At 43.6% G+C, this 13,031-nt stretch overlaps 1 protein-coding gene across 2 annotated transcripts in view; it reads right to left on the bottom strand.

Annotated features, from left to right (window-relative positions):
* The window catches only part of LOC310913719 (contactin-4), a 276,613-nt gene that overhangs the window by 13,547 nt on the left and 250,035 nt on the right, over positions 1 to 13,031 (bottom strand). The window lies entirely within an intron of this gene.

Here is a 13,031-nt window from a genome sequence, read left to right as displayed (position 1 = left end):
ATTCTTGTTCTCCTGAGGAACAGAGACATTGTAGGGCTGAGAGAGATCCCAATTTATGAAAGTCCTTAAATCAACAAGTGAATTATTCCATTTTTGGGTTTATCCTTTCTATATTTGTTGGATTAAAACACTTAATAAACCCTCCAGGATCCTCTTCCAGCCACTGTCCTGATGAAGAGGGAGGAAAAAAAGGCTGGAAAAGAGTGCAGCAGATCTGCAAGGCTCAATTAAAACTTTTTATCAGAGATTCTCTTCTTTGAATCTTCTCACTTCCAAGAGTTGCTTCACGCTCATACATCGCTCACTGTGGTTATCACAAAATTATTATAGAAACTAAAAAATATTTAGTTCCTAAATTAAACGTAAAATCTCCAAAACTGGAATAAAAAGAGTGTGTTAAACCCAGGAGTTTTTAATCTGGCCATACCTGGGAAGGCAGAGATCAGGCTGAGATTATTGTTGTGATGTTCATGGAGAAGTGGCCACTCTCCCTGATCTGTGATGGTTTCACATCTCAGATCCTTTCCTTGGGCAAGGAGAGCCCCCACAAAGAATAAATACAATAAATACTAATTCCTTTCTCACAGCTGGAGCTCCACAGCTCCTTTCCCCACTGGTTTAATTGTCTATTTTTCACTCCAGTGTGAGCAGAGGGGTGGCAGGGAAAGATGAGCCACAGCACATTATGCAGACTCCAGCTCCTGCTCTGTGCCTGTGAATTCCCTCTGCCTCTAAACTTAACATTTCTCTTCCATTCCTGTTGACAAAAAAAAAAAATGCAGCAATTTTTTTTTTTTCTACAGGGCCTCAGAGGGAACGAAAAGGAGGAAAAATATTGTTTAACAATGAGAGCAAAAGTCTGAAAAATCATACAGAGATAGATATTTTTTGCTTATTCCAAAAAATCTACTCTGCACAGCTGTCACAGCTAAAATAACACCAGCATTATTCAATCTCTGGGACATGACACCAAAATCTTCACTGCTGCTTCTTCTTCCTGAGCCTGTTGCCCGACTGCTTAATTCTCTGCTAAAATAATAAAGATACAGCAGCAGAGATATGGGCTGGGCAGAGCTACCCATGGAAATCCAGGGGAGGCAAAGCTGTTCCTGGATTTTCTGCCTTATCAAAACTCTGCAGGAGGTGGGGAGGGGGATTGTGTTGCTGTCTAGAGAGATTTCAGATCGAGTCCTCAGGGACTTGGCTGTTTTATCTTGGACAAATTTAATTTGTCTGTATTTTGTGTTCTGACCAAATAGAGGAACTCTTAAAACATCTGTGATGACAATTAATAAATCAATTAATATATTAAATATTAATATATTAAATATTAATATATTAAATATTAATATATTAAATATTTCTCAGGTGTTTATAAACATGAAAAGAATGAAGAATATAAAGACTACAAATACAAAGAATAGCATTTATAATTGCATAGAATTTTAGAATCTAAAATAGATTCTAGAATATAGAATTCTGGTAGGTAATTTGTATTCTAGAGTTCTACACAATTATATTGTAAAATATATTAGATATATCATCTATATTAAATATTCTTTATGGAATATTTATAGTCTAGAATATAGTTAGAATATTTTAGGTTTATGTAGTTAGGATATGATAGGTTTATATAGTTAAGATATTACAGATTTATATAAAAGTAGAGAATATGAAATATAATAGAATTCTAGAATTTGTATAAAACATATATATTATATATATATATTAAATATATATAAATTTTATATGAACACCCATTTCATTATATATATAAATTGATATAAAAGTAATATAAAATTCATATAAATTTTATATAAATCAAGCAATGGGTGTTTGCTGAAGGCCAGAGCAGCTCAGCACAGCTCCTGCAGGAACTGTGAGTGCCTGGTGCTTCCAAAAATCCCTGCAGCTTTCATGGAATCATGGAATCATTTCGGCTGGAAAAGATCTTTTGAGGTCACCGAGTCCACCCAGTGCTCCATCCCCAAGTGCCACATGCACAGATGTGTTAAATCCCTCTGGGCAGCTGCAGGAACCTTTCCATGGGGAATTTCTCCTGCAGGAACCTTTCCATGGGGAATTTCTCCTGCAGGAACCTTTCCATGGGGAATTTCTCCTGCAGGAACCTTTCCATGGGGAATTTCTCACCCCTGGTGTGCCAGGAGCTGATGTGACACAGGCAGGGATGTCTGTAGGTGTCACTGAAGGCTCAGGGAACAGCAGAGCTCCTTCCCTGCCTTCCCTCCACTCCAGCACTCTCAGGAGGACGCTCTCTGTGTGACAGAGGCGGCCCTTCCCACATTTCCATGGTTTTTCCAGTCCTGCTGGAGCCCAGCCAGAGGCTCTGAGCATCCCGAGAGCTCCTGGGGATGGTCCCCGGCTGGAGCGATGCTCTGGATGCTCATCCCTCCCAATCCTCCCTGCCCTGAGCTCATCCCAGCCCCTCTCCCCTCCTTCTGTCCTGCCTGAAATCCCAATTTTCCTCTCTCACCTCCCTCGGTGCAGCTGCAGTGCCCAGAGCACCTTCTGGCTCAGTAAATGGGTTTGGTTTATCCTGCAGGAGATTTTAACAAAGTTTTCTTTTCTCCCGTGGAAGAGAAGGAGCTGAGCATCACCTCCTCTCTGTGGGAAGGCTGTGATTCCTTCCCTTCTCTCCTTTGTGAGTGCATCTTTTGGGATGCTGGGATGTATTTTGGGATGCTGGGATGCATTTTGGGATGCTGGGATGTATTTTGGGATGCTGGGATGCATTTTGGGATGCTGGGATGTATTTTGGGATGCTGGGATGCATTTTGGGATGCTGGGATGTATTTTGGGATGCTGGGATGTATTTTGGGATGCTGGGATGCATTTTGGGATGCATTTCCAATTGCACTCCCCAGGCTGCAGGACCGAGGCTACAGGACCAGGGTGTTGCAATTGGAAATGCATCCCAAAATGCAGCTCCTGTTGTTGGCCCCCCATAGGAGCAATTGAGCGTCCAGAGGAGGATTAAAAAGGGAAGGGATAATGTCAGCTGCAGCTCATACCTCAGTGCTTATTTAGACATCAGTCCCAGCACACAGGAGGAGGAGGAAGGAGAAGGGAATATTCAGGTTTGGACATATTTATCCAGCATATAAAACTTGAACAAATCAAAACTCCCCTCCACAGCCCCCAAATCAGCAGTTCTTTCAGACTGTCCCCCCCTTCTAAAGGAAAATTTCCAAATTATTATTATTATTATTATTATTATTATTATTATTCCTTCCTTTCTTCTTCCTTGCCTTGATTCACGTTTGCATCTCTTGCTGCTGGTGCTGGGAAGAGAATGGGGATGGTGTACAAGATCCTACAGAATCATGGAATAATTCAGGTTGGAAAAGACTCCAAGATCATTAATTCCAATTTTCAGCCTATTTTGAGCTCTGCAGTTCATGTCCCTCTCCATTCCCTCTTCTGCCTGAGTAGGGGAAGGTCTGTGGGAAATTCTCCTGACTGCTGATATTCCTTATGAGGACCTGGGCAGAAAAGCAGCAATTTCCACTTTGATTAACCAGTTAATTTCCTAATTCTCTCAGATTAGTGTTACAGTGGTAAAGATCCAGATATATTTTCCTTATCTGCATAAACCATTTCCTGTACAAGATTTTAAGATGTTTTTCTTGCAGATGAACTCTGACTGGAGCATTTGGGACTCATTTTTCCTCCTTTTTTTTTGGGAATACCAGCACGTTTACCAATGCAATTTTGGCTTTTATCAGCAGGAGTTAATAAATGCATCTCAGATCAATGTCCTCTATTTGCAATGACATTTTACATCATTGTATCGATTCCAAGGCAAATCATGTCTGGAGATAATAAAAATCAATCCTGGAGGATCTGGTTTCTATGAGCAACCATAGAATCAAAGTCCAATACATGAAAATACTCAAATGTGCTCTATTTATTTTTTTTTTTTTTCTGTTTGTGAATGAAATATTTAAAGTCAAAAGCCTCAAAAGGTGAAACATCTGGGAGCTGTGAGTGCTCTGTCATCAGACACTGAGATGTGCAGTACAACTCTGAATTAAAGAGATTAAACCCCAGTGAATGACTGAGCACATAGAGGAATTAGCAGAGCAAATTACAGCTGAATGGATTGAGCACTTCATGGGGCATGGCCAAAATTGAGATGAAAAAGAAATTGGGGGAAAGGTTAAGTATTTACAGTATTTGGCCTTTAAAATATCCCACCTGTGAGCTGTGCTGAGTCACACAGATGCTTTCAGGAACAGGCACTTCCCTTTCATGCCAATATATTCCTTTTTTTCCCCCTCCAATCAGCTATTACACACATTCTGAACAGAAGATTCTGCAGCATTTTCCACCCTCTGGTGTGTACTGTGGCAGTTCAGCTTAATAAAATATAATCCTATTAAAAGGAGACACTATCAGGTTTGAAAAGGGACTTCAGGCCTGGGACTAAAGTCACTTTAGCTCTGATTTTAGCAATATTTGTGATTAGTGATTAGAGCTTTCCGTGCCATCAGGCAGCCCTGATCTCTGCAGGGAGACATGGCCTTGTGTTCAGCAGGGATCAGGGGAGGGAGGGATGGAAAATGTGACCTTTGCTGGGAGGGCACAGACTCAATTCAGCCACACACACACACAGGGCTGAGCTGGGACGTGCTGAAATTGCCTGGCTGGAGGAGGAGCTTTATCCTGCCACTTGTGTGGCTCCAATCTCCCCACACAATGGGATTGCTTTTAGCTCAGCCCCTCTGCCAGGAATTTTTTGTCACTGTGGGCAAAGCTGTTGTAAGAAATGTTGGATCTTGGAGCAGATTAACTATCAATAGTTGTTTCAAACACTTTGCCAAACATTTCTGAACAAGCACAACTGAGTGGTGCCTTTTTTCACCAAAAGACACAAACATTTGTGCCGCTGGTTCACATTTCCAAAAGTCAAGCTAAAGCTGTCATTAATATTTTCCTTGCTTGTCAGCTTGGGGAACCTCCTGTCTCTACAAGAGCTGGGGTTTGCAAAGTCTACAATTATGGCAAACAGATATCACCAAGTCCCCATCTTTTGGGAAATTTAAAAATACCCATGTGTCAGTAAACACCTTTTCTGGTGCACGTTTTGCCTCTCTCCACACAAAAGAAACAACCCATATTTTGTACAAGAATTTGCTTCTCCAAGTGAGCCCCAAGAAGTAAAAATAGACAATAACAGCTCTGCATATACAGCCCAAAAATCAGCCACATTTTTAATAGACTGGGGTGTTCACCACATTTTTAGAATTCCCTGCTCTGCTACAAGTCAAACAATTATTAAAAGAGCACATCACACTCTAAAAGGCATTTTAGACCAGGAGAAGGGGGGAGTAGAAGTGACACCACAGATGATTCTGTTGGATCTAATACCAATAACATGACGGGGTGACTGAAAGGTGCTCCAGGAGTTTTTTGCTTCATTATCAGTCTCAGTGAAGGCAGAGATATAAATTATGGTAAAACTCACATAAAAATTTGCCATAACAACAGAAGCCGAAGTTCTCTTTGTTCCAAGGCCTTTAAAAAGTTTTTTAACTAACAGGCTGATGCTAAAAACTTACAAGTGTCAATTTAAGCCAATCACTAAACACTACAGCTACACCTTACAGCACACCCCAATCTGCACACCCCAATCCTGCACACCCCAATTCTGCACACCCCAATCCTGCACACCCCAATCTGCCCACCCCAATCCTGCACACCCCAATCCTGCACACCCCAATCTGCACACCCCAATTTCCACATCCCAATCTCCACACCCCAATCTGCACACCCCAATCTGCACACCCCAATCTCCACACCCAAATCTGCACATCCCAATCCTGCACACATCAATCTGCACCCCCCAATCTGCACACCCCAATCTGCACACCCCAATCTGCACACCCCAATCCTGCACACCCCAATTCTGCACACTCCAATCTGCACACCCCAATCTCCACACCCCAATTCTGCACACCCCAATCTCCACACCCAAATCTGCACATCCCAATCCTGCACACATCAATCTGCACACCCCAATTCTGCACACCCCAATCTCCACACCCCAATCCCAATCTGCACCCCAAAATCTGCACACCCCAATCTCCACACCCCAATCTCCACACCCCAATCTGCACACCCCAATTCTTCATTCTTTGGGGGGCTGAATAATGAATGAACGTTCATTTAAATCTGAAAACTAGTGAAGAGTGGAACTGCACGGGAGGATGCTGGGGAGGGGCTGTGCCATTAGAGCAAATGCAGAAAAAAAAGCCTGAAAATGCATCCACTCCAGTGAGAGTGCAGAGAGTGAGGAGAGCACCCAATACTCCACTTTCACCTCCATTTTACCCAATCTGATCAAATCAAGCTCTCTCCACACCATTGTCCCAAAGCAAATCACATGTAATGGGGCTCTGGAGATGACAATCAAATCTGTCACTCAGGGAAATCTGTTCTTGCTCTTTGCAGCAGGATGCAACAGCAGCGCCTGATTACACCAGGAACCTCAAACATCCTCCTCCAGCTCTGCTCTGCAGACTAAAATAAACCCCACTTCACTCCAGAGCTGCCTCAAGTGAGATCTCTGGATTTGACAAACGATGCAGGCGTTGGTGACAATCTTTGTGGATAACCCGGGGAATTCGAGGTGTCACCTTCTGTGGGCTATTGATTGCCACGAGCTGAGATCAGTCTTCTGGAGTGTGGAATAATCTACTGTCATTGCAGAAATGATGGCCATCTCCCAGAGAAGGTTAATCAGATACAGCAGAAATCATATCTAATCTGAGATAAATTGCCAGCTGCTGCGGGGATCAATCACTGCTCTCCTTGTACCACAGACCAGGGGAATTGTGCACGTGTAATTCCACGGAGCCCATGGATATTTTGCCCCTTGGAACAGTTCACTCTATGGAGTTTATGGTGTTTTTACATGTTTTAAACAGTGACAATCATCAATCAAAAATTTCAGGAAGAAACAGAGCAGCAAAAAAAATACAACATCCAACACTCAAAGTGCAGGATCATGGAGTGACTGCCACAGCCTTTGCAGTTTTAAGGCACAAATGTGTATTTTAGGCCTCTCCCATGTGAATTCTCTGTTACCCACCCTCCTCGTCAGCACCAAGACGTTTGGAATTGGCTGTCGTGCCAGAATAAATCCCAAATTAAGAGTCATTAGCAGCAGATGCCTCTTGGAGCTGTCAAACTTAGGGAAGAGCCAGAAAATCCCTGGCTGGACTTTGCAGCTTCCCAGTGAATGATCCACGGCTTAACCATCCTTAATGTCAGGCAGATCAAGGCTTGGGATAAGCCAGCCTTGGTGTCCAGGACATTGATCAAGCCCAAGACATTCATCTTCCCACGTGGAAAAGGAACTGGAGAGGAGCACCTAAAAATACCTCCCACCACATGGGTATCTCTAAAAACAGGACAGGTTTTTATTTTTTTTTTACTATTTTTTTTTTTTTTTTTTTTACTATTCCCTTTTAACTTGTGGCAAATATAAATATAGGAAAGTACCTGCAAGTTTAAGTCAAAGAAAGCTCAACAGCTGCAAACCTCAGGATTTTCTAAGTATATCCAGAGAACCAAGTCAAGCACCAGGGAGACATGGAAAACAAAATCAGGGATGATTTTAGCTCTGTTCCCACAGGGAATGTGTCCCAGCTGCCCACGGGGAGCACAGCAGGGACCCAGCCCCTCTCTGAACATTGAGACTTTGAGTCACAGCCAAATGGGAACAATTAAACACAACAATTCCATCAGAAGGAGAATCAGATAAGCAGAAGAGGAGGAAGAGTGCCAGATGAAGAGGAAGGTTGCTCCAGTGTGGGCACAGACTTGGACTAATTGGGAATAAAATGAGTTCTCCTCCTCACTTTGTGTCTGACCTTGAGCAAGTCATTAGAAGTCTCTGCTGCCTCATTTGCCCAGGCTGTAAAATGGATCAGGCCTTCATTAGGAACTGTTTTGTCTCCCTGCACCATCGTGCACAGCAGATATTTTTATTCCAGATGGGCTTTTTCTTACATCCCCATTGAGACCTCCAGAGCAGGTCTGACGCCCCAACACCCATTACTGAACAAAGCCTGTGACAGGGAGACCAGAACCAGCCAAACAAACACTGAAACAAAACTCCCTGCCCTGAAAAATGTCTCATTTGTCTCCTGGTGAAGAGGAGATTGGCTCACCATGCCCTGTGCTCCCTCCTAAGGAAGTGACTCAGTCTAATTAGCGGCACAGAGAGAAGACCAAACCTCCCATTCTGAAGGGCTGTGCTCCTGCTTTGCTGCCTGGTGCTGATGTCAGGGGCAGGTAGGAGGCAAGATCACAGGTGAAATGAAAAATAACAACCCCCAGGACCATCCCTCATTAGAACTTGCTCAAAACCCTCAGTTGCCTGAATAAATCCTCCCTGCAGAGCATCATTAAAAAGTGTCCCTGACATTTCTGCTGTTCCACGGCGTTTTGCCTCGTATTAACCACGAGTTTTGCCTTATGTAAATAATTCCAGGATGGAGATCCAGATTGCAAAAAAACCACACACACAGGGGAGTGGAGGAGCAGCAGCTCCACCTCTCCTTTCAGCCTGGTTTCAGGGCTGGGGTCAGTCATGGGCTGGAGTTTTCTCCCAGACATTTCCACTCGTGGCTCCCTCCTGCAGGGAATGATTTCATTGTCAGCTGCTCAGTTTAGCTCCCAGGACTAAAGGATTTTTTGCAGAGACTTTTTACTGCACCCCTGGGATGGGAACTGAAAGTTTCACTGCTGAAACACTGCTGATTTCCTCAATAAACTCTATATTCAGATATACTCACAATGAGCCTGGAAAAAAACACAGCACTGAACTCTACAGATTGGATTGGTTCTTCATGGGCCACTTAAAAACTTCAAATTAAAGCAAAATTCATATTCCAAGTCTGTGGACCAACCCAAGCCATGGCAAGTCAGTTCAGTGACAAAATTCCATGTATTGCAGAGCCCACCTGCTTCTGAGTGAGGAACATTTGTACTTTGGGATAAAGATAAGAGAGTTTTGTGATCTCTGGTGGGATTGCTCATAATCCTGCATTAAAAAAATGGGAAAATCAGGGTACAGGAGTCCCTAATATTGAAGCACCTCCTCACTCTGTGGTGTGGGTACCCCCTGATCTGTCAGTCCCAGGATTTATCTGGGTGCCTTTAATGATCTGATAAGGAGCTCTGGGTATCTGCTGGCAATCCAGGCTCAGGGAAATCAACTCCCAGCAGCTCAAATCCTCGAGTGTTTGGCTCTGCTAAGCTGCTTCCAAAAGTGCTCCTGAGGAAATGCACAATGGGACTGGGATTTCCTCAGTCACTGCCCCAGATTTGTGTCTGCAACTCTCACACTTCCCCCTCTCCTAGGACAGAAAATGTGCTCTCTAAACACTTCCTCTGTCTCTTTGATGTTAAAGACATCACCCTCAGGCCAGTCTGCTCTGAGTCACTGATTTCAAGGATATAAAGTGGATATAAAGCTGACTTTATTTTCTCACACTCCTTCATCCTCACCTGAAGCAGAGCTCTGCAGTCACTCCCCAGTGCAGCTCATGGTTAGATCAGCATCTCCCCCACCCCAGTCACACTGAATTCCTGGAGAATTGGGGAAAAGTGGCTCTAGGGACACTTTCACCCATTGCCACTGCAGCACCACGGGCTGCAACAACCTCAGTTTTGTGTTTTACTGTTTTCCCTTTGGGTATCACCCAGGATTTGGGGGATTCCCATGAATTCCTGCCTGGAAATTCATCCCATGCTTTGAAAGAAAGACAAGCTCTGTGCACCCTCCTCTGGCATAAAGACCAAACTCATCCCTGAGTGCACAAATGCAGAGCCCAGGATTCCCTTCAGCCTGGAGAGAGGTGGGACTGCATCCCCTGTAAATGCTGAGCAAAACTTAAAATGTTAAATGCAACTGTCATGTTCCATTTTTCTGCCAGCCAGGGGAAACTCCACACAACTAAAAGCTCAAGAGAGAGACAAAGCTGCAGGATTTGAGATTTGGCCCCTGGTTTCTGAGCCCAGGGGTGGAAACTCAAATATCAGGTTGGGAATGAGAGAGAATATCCTGAGCTGGGAGAAATCACCTTCCACTGCCCCAATTTGCTCCAAGCCCTGCCCAACCTGCCCTTGGACACTTCCAGGGATGGAGCAGCTTCTCTGGGCACCCTGTGCCAGGGCCTCACAGCAAAATAAAATATAAATTATTAAATAATCAATTTAATTATTATTACTAATATTCTATTATTGATATAATTATTCTATTAATATATATCTATTAATATTGTTATTTATTTATTATTATGTGTGTCCAATCACACTCACACACTCTGCATTCACTTGGATTTCAATGTCAGCTCTGCCTTTGTTTTAACCACTCTGGGCTTTCACTTGCCTTCAAAAACTGACAAATATTTTCACCTTTCTGAAATGCGGCATGTTAAAATAAATTGAAGTGAGTTGATGAAAACTGTTAATTAACCTGCTTTTGTCTCATTAAGGGTCTGTGTTTAACCCACAGGTCACCTCCTCTTCCAGCTGATTTATGATCTGCAGTGATGAGTTAAACAACCCAGTCTTTTACTGAGGATGGAGAACTGAAACCTCCTGGTTTTTTTGGGAGAGCTCAGAAAAATCCCTAAAACAAAAGGAATTTAAAAGCTTTTCAAGCTGAGCTTTTAAAAGCATTATTCTAATTTATTTATTTTTTTCCCTGTGGTTGCAATAATGCTGACCCTGCAATACATGGTGGGTTTAAGGTAAAAATACAGAACAAAAATACTGGGTTTTTTTTTCCCCTCTACATGTTTTTCAGACATAATGGTTGAAATTTTCTAAAAATATATATTTTTTTCCACTTTATGTGCTGAATCAGGTCTATCTACAAGCACCAGCACTTGCTGTAGTGTTGATTCCATTATTTACCCAAGAAATTATCAGTTTTAAGGTTGGCTGGGGCTTGGAAGGACAGCGAGGAGAAAGGAGAAGGTGGGAGGGGAGGATCTGTGGCATTTCCCAAACCCAGAGGCAACATTTCACCCTCTCCATCACAAGCACAAAGGTACCTGCAGAATCTGCTCCTTGAGATTCCATCTCTTCCTATTCCTGCTTGGAAAAACATCACTCCAGCAGTGCTGGGGATGAGTCCAGAACTGGCACCAGAGCAAGGCAGGAGATCTATGCCTTTTAATATCAAGCTCTTCACCAAGATGACTTTTATCATGTTAATGGCCAAATCACACTGATTGTGAAAGAGCCAAAATGAGGCAATTAGTAAAAGGGCTGTGACAGCCCCAGCAAACGACACACGAGGTTTGCACTGGGAGCCAGATGGATATCTTCAATATATTTCTTATTGTCTGCTTGTGGTAATATGTTCAATTAAACTAAATCAGTACTACAGAAGAACCTCTGAATTGCCTGGGAAAAAAAATTAATTGTCTGCTGCAAATTTAATGAAGCTTAACACTTGTGTTATGTTTACAAGTTTTATTTGTTATGAGCAGTAAGTGCTTACAAGAGAAAAAGAAACTCTGAACTTAGTTCATTCAGCCAGCCCTAAGAGCAAGGCACTGCTGTTTGATTTTATTGCTGGGATTTGATTTCATTTACATCTCTCTGTCTCTCTGCCATTCACTGGTTTTGTTTTCAGCAGCTGACTGGTTTGTTTTTTTTTTTTTTTTTTTTTTCTTTCCCCAGTAAGAACTGAGAGCTCTCACTGTGCTGTTCATTCACTGGTCTGGGATTTGAGCTTTGGCCACAAAGCTGTGCCAGGACATGTCCCCAAGTCCCCAAAGGGGCCAGGGCTGCTCACTCTGACCCTCAGCATCATCCTCAGGGTGTCACAGACCTTTCCCTGCTCAGTTGGGGAATCACAGAGCAATGGAACATCCTGAGCTGGGAGGGACCCACAGATCACCCAGTGCAGCTCCTGGCCCTGCACAGACACCCCAAATCCCACCCTGGGCATCCCTGGAGTGGTGTCTGAGCTCTCCTGGAGCTCTGCAATGTTCCCATTCTCAGGGGAGCCTGGGCAGTGCCAGCACCCTCTGGGGGAAGAGCCTTTCCCTAAAATCCAACCCAAACCTGCCCTGGCCCATCTCCAGCTGTCCCCTCTGTCCTGTCCCTGTCCCAGAGCAGGATCAGCTGTGTTTGACCAGTTCTCATGCAGAAAACCAGAAGCCAAAGGTGTCTCTGAGCTGCCCAGGCAGGGGAAAGCCCAACAGCACAGGAGGGATCTGCTCCTTCTGCCACTCCTGTCACATCAGAATAATCACAACCTTTTTGGCCTCAATTAACTGTCAGGAAAACAGGGATGTTGACAGGATCCACAGTGATTTCATTCTCCTTGCGGGGCTCTGGGGTTTTTCTGATCACCTCAGTCCTCACCTGAACAGAGCTGGGAAGGAAACCAGAGTTCACCAGCCCGAGGTGTAACAACCTTGGGGATGATGGACCTGCCAGTGCTGAAACTCCACCTGAGCCCCTGCACAAGGTGATGAGGATCAGCATCATCTGGAATGAACAGTGAAGTTGCCTGCAACTCTAAAATTCTTGATTAAACCTTGCATTCCTGGAGAAAACCTCCTGCAGGCTGCCAGGACCCTGAGGCAGCTGCTGGATTCCAGCCCCATCATCATTTTTAGGATTTCCCAGGCAGGGGTGACTCAGGAGATGCAGCAAAGTGCAGCTCAAGCTGCCAGGGCTGGATGCACAACTCTCATTTATAATCCTGCCTTTGGGTCATCATTTTACTTAAAGCCAGCAAAAGAGCCTTAATTGTGTTCCTAGAAATAATTGGTGTCAGTGGAAATAGTCCAATTAGAGGGGAATATTTTCCTTTGCAATTTCACGGGCAAAGATTATGGCTTTTCCTTGTCAGCTGTGAAAATCAAGCCTTCGCTGCTGCTTGTGACTCAAAAGTCAGGAAAGGTTTTTTCCTAACTCAGAAATAAGTTTCATTTCTTAAACATGAGAATACATAACATGTTCTCATGAATAAA

Source organism: Zosterops lateralis, assembly GCF_965231275.1.
Source record: "Zosterops lateralis genome assembly, chromosome: 11".
Lineage (NCBI taxonomy): Eukaryota > Metazoa > Chordata > Aves > Passeriformes > Zosteropidae > Zosterops > Zosterops lateralis.
Note: the sequence above shows the minus strand (reverse complement) of the source record. Positions and strands in the feature narration are given on the sequence as shown.